At 38.5% G+C, this 14,331-nt stretch overlaps 1 pseudogene; it reads right to left on the bottom strand.

Moving 5' to 3' along the window:
• Positions 1-288: 288 nt before the first annotated feature.
• On the bottom strand, positions 289-492 carry LOC113642512 (annotated as a pseudogene).
• Between the last annotated feature and the right edge of the window lie 13,839 nt (positions 493-14,331).

Genomic DNA, 14,331 nt, shown 5'->3' with positions numbered 1-14,331 from the left:
AATCAGGTAAGATGTGGTGGGACAGCTGACAATATAAACAGTCTCCAAACAGTATTTACATTAAAATCAGGAACTATACTGTTTAGAGCCCAACTTGTATCTTATAGAAAATAAGCATTCATTTTGTCCCATATACATTACAGCGCAGACTTTTTCACATGTTTCAATTCTGGAAATTGGAGTTAGAGCACAGGGTCAGTCATGATACAGCACCTCTGGGGCAGTGAGTTAAGGGCCTCACAGTGGCATCTTGGCAGTGCTGGGGCTTGACCTCTGATTCTCAACTCAACAAGTTGTGCCACTATTGTACTGTATCCGTACTGAAACACCAGGTTGATACATGGAGCCGATGGTGCAAGGCCTTTTTCTGACACCCAGCTCTAAAAATCTGTTTAATATGAAGTGCTCATAAAGAGGATGTATCAGATATTAAACTGATAAGAACCGATACTACTGTACACTTGATCTAATTCAAAAGCCTTGAGAAGCGATGATCTTTTAGCATGTCAAAAGCAATGCTAATATAAGAGGGTAAATGAAATGACAGCCTTTGATGAATTTCATTTTTTTCTAAAGGATTCGAGACTTTAGAGCTGAAACCTACGCATTGAATGAAATGGAGATTATGTTGAAAAAACAATTCTCGATTTTGTGACGCATGATTGCAGTAATCAATCCACCATTCGTTTTCTGATCTACTTATCATACAAAGTGTCAAAGGGGAGCCTGGAGTCAATCCCAGGGCATGTGGGTACAAGACAGGGGACACTTTGAATACGGTGCCAACCCACTGCAGGGCACAACTGCACACACAGTGGTAGTGGTGGTTAAGGAACTGCACAGGAACAGTGGTGGTTTAAGTGGTTAAGGCTCTTGGTTGTTGGCCAAAAATTTGGGGTTCAAGCCCCAACATTGCCAGGCCGAAACTGTTGGGCCCTTGAGCAAGGCCTTACCCCTCTGCTCCAGCCGTTTCATGGCTGTCCCTATGCTCTGACCCCAATTTGCAAAAAAGTTGGGATATGTGAAAAAAGAATTTGTCATTGTAACAAATAATATCTTCAATTCTATATTTCATCCAGATACAGACAGAAAGAAGCTACCATAGGAACACTAGTGACTAAACTTTGACCTTTCTGTTTACAACAGCGACAACAATATAATCTGTAAAGAAAAATACATATGGGTGACAAAGGCAGGAAAATAACACAACATCTTATAAGGTGTTGGACCACTCCAAGCTGCCACAACAGCATTCTGGGAGCATTTACATCACCTGTTACTCCAAAAGGTTTTAAAACCAAATTCACTTTATAACCTCTTGTAGCTGTTCAATCAGGCTGAGATCAGGATTGGCGATTGAAGGTCATAGCATATGATTTATGGTAAGTTCTATTTTTCAAACCGTACGAGCCTGAATGCCTTGTCCATAAGGTAGGGGTGGGGGGTTGGAATCATCCTGAATGAGACCATGCCCATCATTATACAAATATCATAATAGCATAATCCCTATTAAACTCCATAATAGACCCTTCCCTCTAATTTGAGCCCAACCATGTCAGCAAAATAGTAAACAAATACCCACTGGAGCTTAACAGTACTACTTGGTTTACCTTTAATTCATCAGCCGCCTGCAGTTTAGCTACTTTTTATTTGGTTGTTTTTTATTTATTTATTTTTTTCACAAAAGAAAGTTGTATCAAAGTCATTGAAATTGTAAATAGCCATGGGAAATTAAATACCTGACTGCTGAAGGTGAAAGAATTCAACTGAACGCTTTAATGCACTGGCAGCAATGCAGCAATTAGACAGATCCTCTAATTGAACTGAAATCTTTAAATTCCCAAGCAAATCCGATGCCAGTCCTTGGCCATGAGAGTATAATTTTCTGTGCTCTCTTTGGGAGATATGGAATAGCTCCTCTGTCTCTGTCTCACTTGATTGTTGTTAACCAACCAAGAACGTCAATTAAATCAGACAGGCAGAACAGAGCAGTTAGAGATGTCTTCCGTGTGCGGTGAGCTGTACTACAGTGTGACTATTGAACTCTCAGGCTGCGGACAAAGGGAACCTGCAGTCAGCCTCATTTTAGAATTGATCTATCTATCTATCTATCTATCTATCTATCTATCTATCTATCTATCTATCTATCTATCTATCTATCTATCTATCTATCTATCTATCTATCTATATAGATCTATCTATATCTATCTATATATATAAAGCAGGTAGGAGTGACTTGTTCTGTGTTGCAAAACTAGCTGCTTACAGTCCATGCCGTTTCTTTCTAGATCAGACAGTCATGTTGGAGAAACTTAAGCATTATGCAGCAGGTTTTCACAGTGATGCTTTTGCATGCAGACGGAACAAAGCGCTGCTTCTGTATGGAGGGAAGGGGATAGGATAGAAGAGCTGCTCTCCACTGCTGCTGCCGCACTGCAGGAGAAAGTCACAGCAAAACATGGAGAGAAAGAGAGAGAGAGAGAGAGAGAGAGAGAGAGAGAGAGAGAGAGAGAGAGAGAGAGAGAGAGAGAGAGAAAGAGGGCAAGATGAAAATTTTATGTCTGTGTGTAAAAGCATGTGCCAGCTCTCAGTCATCCTCTGGACCCATCATTAAGCTTATTACATGGGACTATTTTAAATATTTAATCATGAGCCTTGTTATTTTATGTTATTTTAAATACCCAAGAAACTACGAAGGTGGACTAGGAACATTTAACATGTGCTTGAGTATGCAAATTAGAAATGCCTACATGGCCTCCTGCGATCCTGAACTACACTAGTGAACTCAATTGCATTTACAGTATCACAGCGAGAGAGAGACGAGGAGGATTTGAACGAACGACTCTTCATTTGATTTGTGTTCATGGGAGTTGTCATCCTCAGATCATTTCAAATCAATTGTGACGGTTAAAAGCTGTGGAGCCATTTTCGTTTGTAATATCTCAACATAAATTTCATAGAGAAGCACTTAAAGAAGCGGAAAAGAAAGGTTTTGGTGCAGGCAGGGGGCAATATAGCTGCTAAGAATATCGCATCTTGTGATCAGCCGCTTTATATGTGAGCCGCTGTTTTTTTTTCGTATAAGAGAGGTGAGGAGCGGTTTTATGTCCTTTGCATGTGGTGGTGTGTGTGCCACCATTACAACACACGCACTGAGCGAAAAGCAGTTACACATTACAAAAAATACACATCACTGTCTGCTTTCGGCAATAATCTGAATCTGTTCAATAGCAGAGCTTTATAACAGATCTACCAACTCCAGTTGGACTCTGTGATATTAAAGAGGAAATCTGAACTCCATGTGATCCTTACACCAATACAACATTTGTTTGACTGTATATTTATAATAACACCCTCCAGTGTCACCCATACTGTATGAGGATGAGGTTCCCCTTTGAGTCTGCTTCCTCTCAAGGTTTCTTCCTTTACCATCTAAGGGAGTTTTTTCCTCACCACTGCTGCCTGAGTCACCTCAGACTTGCTCATTGGGGATAAACACATACACATTGTGAACTATATATATCTAATATTAATCTTGATTTTTTTAATTCTATTAATTCTTTATATTATTCCTTACGTTTAACTTCTGTTCTTTGTTTATGTTCTTTAAAGCTGCGTTGAGACGATGTCTATTGTAAAAAGCGCCATACAAATAAACTGGAATTGAATCGAATGGAATTGAATAACACATTTGTAGTAATGTTGCATAACAACATACTGACTTATCACTTCACACAGGTATGGTCGTCTCTTCTGTCTTTATTTGCTCACTAATGAGCTTACTGCATCTGGAAGATGTTAAAAAAAAAAAAACTTGTCCCTATGAGTTATGTTTAAAAAAAAAGCACAGATGACGGGTGATATTTGATATACTCCATCATCACTTTCTTTATCATTTTTGCATCTGACACCTTTTTGACTAAACATTTGTAAGCTGGATCATGTGGTAGAATAAATATGACATACTTATGTCATGTACATTGATAGTGGACGTTCTAATCTGTGAATGTGTCCTGACGTTCTGTGACGGAAAGTCGGTTATGAGAAATAAAAGTGAGGAGTAACAATTGAAGTAACAAGAAAAAGAAAACTTTTAATAGTGATTTCTGTTGCAAAGGGTCTATACGAGCTCTAAAGTGCGAGAAGCCCTGCTAAAAAGGCACAGAATATTTTATAATATATATTCATTATGCATGAAAGTAACTACCTCTTCTGATTAGCTCACAAAAGAATCCTTGCTCGAACACAATTGCCAACAGTCAGCAGACAGATGTGTCGAAACCTTTCTTACAAACTCGCCTTATCTTGCGGTAAGGACAGATTCCTGTTTCTTCCCTTCTGCAGCTACAATTATCTTCTCCTAACCTTGGTCATGAACACTGAGTTCTTTAATTATCTAAAATAACATATGCAAAGTCATAAATTTAATCTTAAAAATTTACATCGCTAACAATAGTTCAAGTTGGTACTGTCAGAAACTGTCCCAGCTTGTTCTGGCTCTTTCTCTGACTGAAGCATGCTGCTGCATCATGTGGAGAAACTTTCTGCTCTCCATGCTGCCTGATGAGTAATGTGATTGGTTTATTTCTGTTGTGTTACTTCTTGCTATAACTTTTGTGATGGCAGGGAAAGGGGGTGTCGGTTATGATCGACACAGGAAAATAAACCAGAGTTCCACATGAGTGGAGCAGTGTAATTATATGTGGTCTTTGAGCACATCAACCTTCTAATCAATACACAATTGTCTGACTGTATCTGATTGTAGAAAGGACATTATTCATAATAACACTCTTCGGTCTTTATAACAATTCATAATTACACCCTCCAGTGTCACCCAAATGAGGATGAGGTTCACTTTTGAGTCTGGTTCCTCTCAAGGTTTCTTCCTCTTCCATCTAAAGGAGGTTTTTCCTCGTCACAGTCGCCATAGGCTTGTTCATTAGGGATAAATACAAACATGAATATAATAAAATATTGTCTTATATTCATTTTAAACTTTTGTATAATATTAAACATTCTGTACTATATTTTGTATGTTCTGTAAAGCTTCTTTGAGACATTGTCCACTGTTAAATCTGCTATACAAATAAAATGGAATTAAATTTAATTTATTACACAAATTAAATTGTGAAAGCATACATTGAAAGCATTATTATAAAAAAAAAAAAACATCATTGAGACAGTTCCTGCACCTTGCACACCATCACTGGAATTCTAAATCCTTCAGTTTACTAACTTTGACATCGCGCCTACGCTGCAACTTAACGCAAAGTATCATCAGCTCATCTACACAACAAGCCTTTTGTCATCAATTGTATTGGATTATCGGTGTTTGAACCTTGCCTTTGTACGTTTGGATCTATGCTCTGTCTTTGCCCCTTTCGTATTGTTTGCCTCGCGGACTGTTCTTACTGATACTTACCTCTCTTGCCTGTTTTTGAGACTATGCCTGTGTTTTCTAATAAATTAGTTTTGGACCGCATATGGATTCTGCTCAGCCTCCATCACAACAATAATCTAAACTTTATAATGAATTCATACCTGTGATTATGAGCCTTCCCCCGAAGCATGCCCTAAAAGTAATGTCGACCTTAAGGCCCACTGAAGCTTCTCACACTCCTGTTGCTCAAAAGCTCTAAGCATTTGAAGATGCCCTTATTCAGAGCAATGTATACTGCTGAGAAATGAAGGGCCATGCTCAGGGGCCCAGCAGTGGCTGCTTGGTGGCCACTGAGCTACCACATCCCTAATCAAACTCTCTGGTATCACCCAGGCATGGATGTGTTCCCAGGGGCAAGTCATGGCCTAATGGTTAGAGAGTCTGACTCGTAACCCTAAGGTTGTGGGTCCGAGTCTCGGGCCGGCCACGACTGAGGTGCCCTTGAGCAAGGCACCGAACCCAACAAATGTTCCCCGAGCGCTACAGCATAAAAATGGCTCCGGGTGTGTGTTCACGATGTGTGTGTGTTCACTGCTGTCTGTGTGTGTGCACTTTGGATGGGTCAAATGCAAAGAACGAATTCTGAGTATGGGTCACCGTACTTAGCCGTATGTCACGTCACTTTCTTTCACTTCACTTTTGAGTCTGGTTCCTCTCAAGGTTTCTTCCTCATATTATCTCAGGGAGTTTTTCTTCACCACCATCACCTCTGGCTGGATCATTATCAAAATCAAATCAAATCAAATCAATTTTATTTGTCACATACACATACATACAGGGTACGACATGCAGTGAAATGCTTTTTGCATCTGTCCGGTATACAGTATAAGCATAAAAAAAAGGGAATGCAATTTAGGATAAAAAATAAACCAGAGCCAAAAGGAGATAGATAAATAAAAAAAGTATTAATTATATAAAAAAACTATATAAAATATAAGTGAAGAAATAATGTATATACATACACATCAATATACATATACATAAATGTGTATGGTTTTTTTAATGATTGTCCTTAAAGTGTCCAGGTGCAGTATGGTGTGTAAATAGTGTATATAGTGTATAAAGTGGCACTGTGCTGTGCAAGTACAGAGTTAAAGTGACAGTGACAGTCCAGAGTTAAAGTGTCAGTGCAAAAAAAAGGTGTGCATAAAAACAGTTTACAAACGGTTTAAAAACATTAGGGACATACAGTATATAAACTTACATTTTAAACTTTCTAATTTTTATACTGAATTTATATATTTTTATGAAGCTACTCTGAATGAATGTCTATTGTTAAAAGCATTATACAAAAAAAATGAATTGAATTGATGTAGCTTTTACCCTAAATGCTAATTTTCTGTATGTTTCATATTAAAGGTTTATGGCACCACTGACTCTGTCCAATCCCCCCACCCCCCCCAGACACACCTTTTTGTAAAAGTTTCTTAGCTTTTCTTTTTTTCCACACAAGTTTCCCCCTCAACCCCCTTTTTATTCGATCTGCACTCTGCATGGTTTTGTTCCTCCTGACTGGCAGGAGGCACAATCAGAGGTCTTAAAGCCCTTCTTGGTGTCTCGCCTCTCACTTCTGTACATGCCTCACTGCCTTGTTTTCTGTTGTTTTCTGGCCCTCTATAAATCAAGTGCGAGTGTGTGCTGCCTGCCATGCTGCACTCAGAGACACATTTGTTACACAAATCTGTGCCACAGACCCCTCAGCTGGCTTTTTCTTCAGTACAGCGAAAAATCTGCTTGTGCTTCTCCCATTCGAATCCTGACCTCAAATAATCTACTATTGTTCTTTCTCTTCGTGTCTTTATTTAACCTCTCGCTGAGCCTTCATGGTGTAACTTCATTGTAAACCCAGAAAACATCACGCATTGTACCGCCGATCTGTAAAGGATCTCGCAGCGACACAAGCCGACGATCTCATAGGTCTCTCGCCTCATATATAATCAAGGCACTGGAGTGGATTGTGGGACAATACCATGGTCCTTCTTTAATTTCCTTTTGGAAAAAGAGTCAATGATATGATTTTTATTCATCGTACATAAAGGATCATCAAACTAGGACTTTGTAGTAAGGAATTTAATTAAATTCATACACATTTCAGTGTGTACTGAAATGTAAATTGTGGTGGGTATAATAATCAAATTTTGTATATATTTTTGGGGCACAGTGGCTTAGTTTTGCCTCAAACCTCCAGCGTTGGGGGTTCAATTCCCACCTCTGCCTCGTGTGTGTGGAGTTTGCATGTTCTCCCCGAGCCTCGGGGGTTTCCTCCCCCGGTCCACAGACATGCGTGGTAGGTTGATTGACATCTCTGAAACATTGTCCCTAGTGTGCCTTGATGCCCGATGACGCCTGAGATAGGCACAGGCTCCCCGTGACCCGAGGTATTTCGGATAAGTGGTAGAAAATGAGTGTGAGAGAGAGTATATATACTTTGTTTACTTCTTTTTTAAAATTCCTTTATTTGATGATAAAATACCACGCTTTACCTAACTTCTGTTATATTTTATTACAATATTTTAATAGCTCATATGTGACAAAGGCTAAAGAAGGCCATTACAGATTGGATCAGGTTTTCTCTGACAAACAGTCCCAGTATATCAGGCGTCAGGAGAACGTAATAAATAGTGCCACTGATCACAATAGAGGATTGTGCCATCACTGTTCCTCTTTACATGGTAAAATTGTGCCATCACTGTTCTTCTTTACATGGTACACTTCATTGACTCTTGCCATATTCAGCTGTTTTCAGATCAGATGATATCGCTATAGTGAGGATCAGCATGGGGCAGGAAGGAGAATATCAGGAGCAAATTAAAGGTTTGTTTCTCACTCCCGTTTGGCACTGGGAAGACTAAGAAGAAACAGCTGACTTTTCTAAACGACAGAGAGCATCAACATCTGCAGTGAAAATACAGATAACAAGTAGGATTTGTTATGCTTTGCACTGCACTCTTCTGTACTTTTACAGACTAGAGTACTTATCAGGCTGTATTCAGTGAGCTGAATCAATATACTGTATAAGCAGGAAAAATGCTTTGTATTCAGAGTTAGACACCATTAAAATTTCTTGCATGCTGTTCATGCCTCCAAGGTTGACAAATTTGTATTTACTTCTTTATTTTTTAAGTAGAGGTGTCTGAGTTTAGAGTTATCAATAATGTCTAGACTGTTGCAATTAAACACAAGCTAGAAAGAAAAAAAACAGACCTGTTGAATCAATGCCAAGGTGAATTAAAGCAGTTTCTAGATCATTGTGGCCCAAACCCTTCCACCCTGAGAGCCCCCGGTAAAGGGGGTGGGGCTAAAATTGTAAATCATGTTCAAAAACAAACAAATCCTGAATGTATTTACAAATGCAGCATACCAGAAAAGCGGAAAGAATGTACATACGAAATTTTCACCTAAACAAAACACAATTCCAACAGCAAGCAGCTAAATGAACTGACACAACAAAACTGACCCAAGAAATCGGCCATTAAACGATCGGACAAACACAAGCTAATGTAATTCCATGTGATGTCTGTGTTGTAAAAAAAAAATCTACTTTTGTTTACTGGCTCTGTTCTTCTCTGAGTCTGTGAGAGGCTTACAAAACAAATAAGGCGATTGGCCTTCACCCCTCACACACTAACTTTTCTACCTAACTATTGAATTTTGATTTTATTTATCGAAATTTCCAATCGATTCCATTGTCTGAAAGCTTTCCAGAGGCGGGCCAAGCATTCCACAGGGATCTTGAGCAAACTGTGTTTGAAAAAAACAACAACATTTAAATCAACATTTAAATGTCCTGGACCTGTAAATTCAATGACGTAGTTATCTACAGAATTTAAACAGAATTGAAAACAGCTGGAGAAAGAATACACTGTGTATCCGACATGAGAAGAGCTGGATTTATGGACAAAAGACAGAGTGATTATGTTTTTAAACTGATAGCTCATCTGATTAGTGAAACGGAATACCTTTTATCAGCTGAAAGTGTGTAAACATGTTTATTATGGATTCGTTTTGTTTATTCAGTCCAGAGTTATCACTGATTTTATTCGTGAAAGTGCAGGCTTGCGCTCGGAGCTCACGTCAACCCGGAAGTGAGTTCAACTGTGGCATGACCCACGTTAGTGTATTTACTGTATGGTATGGTGGGGAGACTCCAAAACAAACCCTAAATAATTCTATTTGGATGTAATGAACACCTATAGTTACATATAAATCAATTAAATTACGTTTTATAGTTTGGTAGCTGGGGGCACGGTGGCTTAGTGGGTAGCACGTTCGCCTCACACCTCCAGGGCTGGGGTTCGATTCCCGCCTCTGCCTTGTGTGTGTGTGGAGTTTGCATGTTCTCCCCGTGCCTCGGGGATTTTCTCCCCAGGTCCAAAGACATGCATGGTAGGTTGATTGGCATCTCTGGAAAATTGTCCGTAGTGTGTGAGTGAATGAGAGTGTGTGGCACTCCATCCAGGGTGTATCCTGCCTCGATGCCCGATGACGCCTGAGATAGGCACAGGCTCCCCGTGACCCGAGAAGTTCGGATAAGCGGTAGAAAATGAGTGAGTGAGTTTGGTAGCTGAGAAAACTCAAATACAGGGATGTGCCAACATATCACAGGAGAGTGTGCTTCTAAAAAAAACCTCTCTCTAATATCTCTGTTACACAATTGAAGCAGTTAATGCTGAGATGTTTTAAAATAGAATTCTTGAGTTTTTGAGCTTCGTCTGAATAAATTCTAAGAGATATACTGTCTAAAACTGTAACATTTTGTCAGGCAGGAATGTTTTTTTTTTTTCAATGCTCTTGAAGCAATCTCAACCTGTTACCAGAATGATTTAAATACACCTTGTAGGTTTTGAGGTATACTCGTTGAGCATGTCGTTTTCAAGCGAAAGGCTCAAAAATTGTCTGAGGGTGGAAGAGGATAAGACATTTTTTGTTGGCTTTGTCTCAAGTCTGTACACAATCTTTAGTGCATTAGACTAAAAACAATTTTACATTTATAGCATTTAGCAGACGCCCTTATCCAGAGCGACTTACATTTTTATACAACCGAGCACTTGAGGGTTAAGGGCCTTGCTCAGGGGCCCAACAGTAGCGGCTTGGTGGACATAGGAATTGAACTCACAACCTTCTGATTGGTAGCCCAACACCTTAACCCAACACCAGTCTGCTCTTTCAGTGCAGTTCTTTTCTTTGCATATCCCAACTAAGGAGGTTAGGGTTGGAGCGTGGGGCAGCTAAGATACCACACCCCAGGAGCAGTAAGGTTAAGGTCTTTGCACATTTGCCAAACAATGGCAGCTTGGTAGTTTATGGGTTTTTACCCCAGCCTTCCAATCGACAACCCAGATCCTTAACCTCTTGAGTCACCACATGAAACGAGTTGTTTAACATATCAACAGTGGTCATTTGTATGGATATGTTTAAAATGTTTTCATGTGTGTCGTAATAATTCTCTAATCTACTGTTGTGTACTGTAAGCATGAAAAATGTTAAGGGAGGTTAAACAATGCAAGTGCGATATGACATCTAAGAGCGGCAATTAAATCTGGTTCGACGTAACGCTAGCATACTTCTTCTAGGGTTAAAAATGAGAAAGGTTTGTAATGTAGAAACATTTATGTGTTATTTCTTCAGTCTACTCGAATAGAGATGCTTTTTTTGATCAGCAGAAATAGTTTTCTGTTTTAGTGTTACACTCCTTGATAACTCAGCTGAATTCTGGGACATTTATGCTTCTCTAGGGTCTCTCTTCTAGGCTCGCACATTTTATAATGAATTGTCCTGTTATTGGTATTGATTTAACAGTAGTCTATCTCTGCGTATGAGTGCTGTGCGTAACTAGACTCACTAGATACATAAAATGTGATCTGCTAATGTATCTCCTTTTCAGCATTGCAGTATAGATATTTTATAATATATTTCATTACAATGCATCTAATTAATCCCAACTGAATATAAAAAAAAGGCTTGCTTTACTTTCATATTTTAGGTTTGCTCCGGGCTTTTCGGCGGCTGTCTAGATATTCCTGCAGTTGACAAGCGGCGACTGTTTCCTATATTCCCAAGCAAATATTAGTCATGCAGAACTGCTGAGTTGGCTTCTTAGGGATTTTTTGGACCTTGCAGTTCCCTTGCACTACTTCAGTGATCATGTTATGAGTTAAAAGTTGCACAGTCTCACTCGAGGCTAAGCGGCACTGAGGTAGAACTGTGCTTTGCTGTCACTTGTGTTACATCTCAGACCTTGTTGAAGTGACTTTGTTAAAATGCACAGCTTCTCTTCGCCTCAGGCCTCGAGAGTAGGAATCAGATGAGAGCGTATACATTCGTGAACTCATCTTTAAAGGGATTTTAAGAAACCCTTAACGTGCTAACATTGTTGGCAAAGAATTAAAACTGGCAGGGGTTCTGTTTCACCTAAAGCCAAACCAAGTCTATTGTTAAAGTTATACTGGTTCTGTTGATCTCTAGTACGCAAACAGTATATGTTTAACTAAACTGTTTATGTTTATGGCTAGTGCTCATTTTATATTTTATATGCAGTAAAATCTTTGAATAATTTATACAGGATTTTAAACAGCGTTTTTTATTCCTTATCTCAAATTAACTAACCAATGGAAAATATAAGAAAATTAATGAGTTGATTTTTAGACTCTGAAACATGAGCATAAGTGTGCGGTGTTTTTAACCTATGGGTTTATTAGATGGGTTTATTAGACAGAGGCTACAACCAGATCTACCTGAAGCAATCTGATCGGCTCACCATACATTTTTGGGATGGTTTTGAGTAAGAATTCAACACTGCAACCCAATGACGGTGACAGATATAGTGTCTTCCATGTTATTCTGATTGGCCCTTTGTGACTTGTTTACTTCCCTTATGTACTTTCTCCTTCTGATCATTATAGCTTGTGGCTTGAAGGCGACAATCATAGATCAATTGCTATCTATAATAATTGAGAATAACTCTATCAGAAAAGAAAAACTAAATGGACTATAAAAATAATTCATATTTTTAAATTGCTGTGCAAAGTGGATACTAAATCAAATTTAAAATTATTGCCGTAAGAAAAAAGTTGTACTGTGTCTTATCTTAACAGATTCAGGTTTCTGTTCGATTTTATCAATTTTATCTTGTCCATGGCGTTTACACTTTTTACTTATGGGTATAAACCTGGTGGGTTTATTAGACAATATATGGTACACATTTTGCTTAAAATGAGCTAACATGGATTATTTATCACCTACATTTTAAATTATAGCAGACGTACTTATCCATAGTGGTTTTGATGCCTAGATTCTTTTGTATATTTCTTGGTTTCTCTTGTACCTACAGTGCAATGTACATAATGCTCACTTTTTCACAATATATATAATTATATTTTTTAGACATCTATCTATCTATCTATCTATCTATCTATCTATCTATCTATCTATCTATCTATCTATCTATCTATCTATCTATCTATCTATCTATCTATCTATCTATCTATCTATCTATCTATCTATCTATCTATCTATCTATAGGCCAACATTTCAACACAGTAAGGCTTAATGCTGTTTTTGTACCCAGCAATTGGTAACTCTTTGGTTAAGTGTATTGGACCCTGCAGAAATGGAAGTGCTTTAATTATACTTATTTAGGTCTTATACAGTATACTACATGATTTGTCATGTCCTCCATGTGTCTCTCACTCACACAAAGATTTTGTAAATATTCCATTTGCATTACAATTAATTTTTAAGTATTAGGAAAGTATCGAAAAACTTGCACAAAAATGAAATCTGTTATTTAACCGTTCCAATTTTCAACATTGGTTAAGTCGGTCTCGAGTCTGTGATTATTTACTTTGTTTTGGGGATAAAACGAAATTGAATCCCGCTAATATCTAATTTGTATATTATTCCAAAATTCATTAGCTTTTATACTAAATAATAATGGAATTGGCAGGAGTTCACATATTACAGTAAAAGCTTTGCTAGTCTGCATTTCTTGACTAGGAAGTGCGAGCAGGATTGAAAAGCTCTTGCGCGATGAGCTTTCTTCGAGAAAAACGTGGCATCCTTGGAGGCATGAAGTGCACACAGGTGTAGATTTCAATAGACTGAATACGCCACCCAAAAAAAGTCAAGTTAAACACTCTTTTATTCCAAGACTGAATACTGAGAGCTCTTTCCATGTAATTGGTAATGGACCTTTTGAACTTAAGTGGCTGGCTGTGAATAAGAGCATTTTTTTAAACATTGCACCTAAAAAAAATCCTTTGCTGTGTACTACACTACCTTTTTTTTCTGGTAACATATCACCGTTAGGAGTTGCAGCATACTCCAAAAGTACTGGATTTAAGTGCTGTGTTCTGATTTGAAAACCCGCCCTCCAAACAGAATTAATTAGTTATTGATTTTTCAACCCTATTGAGCAATTTGTCAAAAGTAGGTATTTAATATGCACGTAGTAGCTATATTCAGAGAACTGTTGTGATAGGCTGCAGCTGTTGAGCAGTGCAGAACCAAACAAATGGGAAACGATCAATCAGTGAAGCAGCAGGTATCGCCGAAGGGAGGGTAAATGTGCGGCTCCGCAGGCGCCGGCAGCTATTTTCACATTTTCGACTCGATCTTGCCTGAATGAAGCACATCCAGTGCAACTAATCATGAGCTCGCTCAATCAGCCTTTGCAGCAACACATGGGATTTCTGAAATAGCCTCAGCGGAAAGGATAAAGATGGGAGCTAGGAGAAATCTAATACCAGACTAATCTTCACAAAGACATTCAAAATTAGATACTTAACCTCAAGCGTGGTGGTCTTTTATCCAAAACATTACCTTGAAATGATTGTCCAGAATATTAAGCAAGTGGAACAAATGAAGCCTCTTCAGTGTCAGGTTTTTATATA

This window comes from Tachysurus fulvidraco, chromosome 4 (genome assembly GCF_022655615.1).
Source record: "Tachysurus fulvidraco isolate hzauxx_2018 chromosome 4, HZAU_PFXX_2.0, whole genome shotgun sequence".
Classification (NCBI taxonomy): domain Eukaryota; kingdom Metazoa; phylum Chordata; class Actinopteri; order Siluriformes; family Bagridae; genus Tachysurus; species Tachysurus fulvidraco.
Note: the sequence above shows the minus strand (reverse complement) of the source record. Positions and strands in the feature narration are given on the sequence as shown.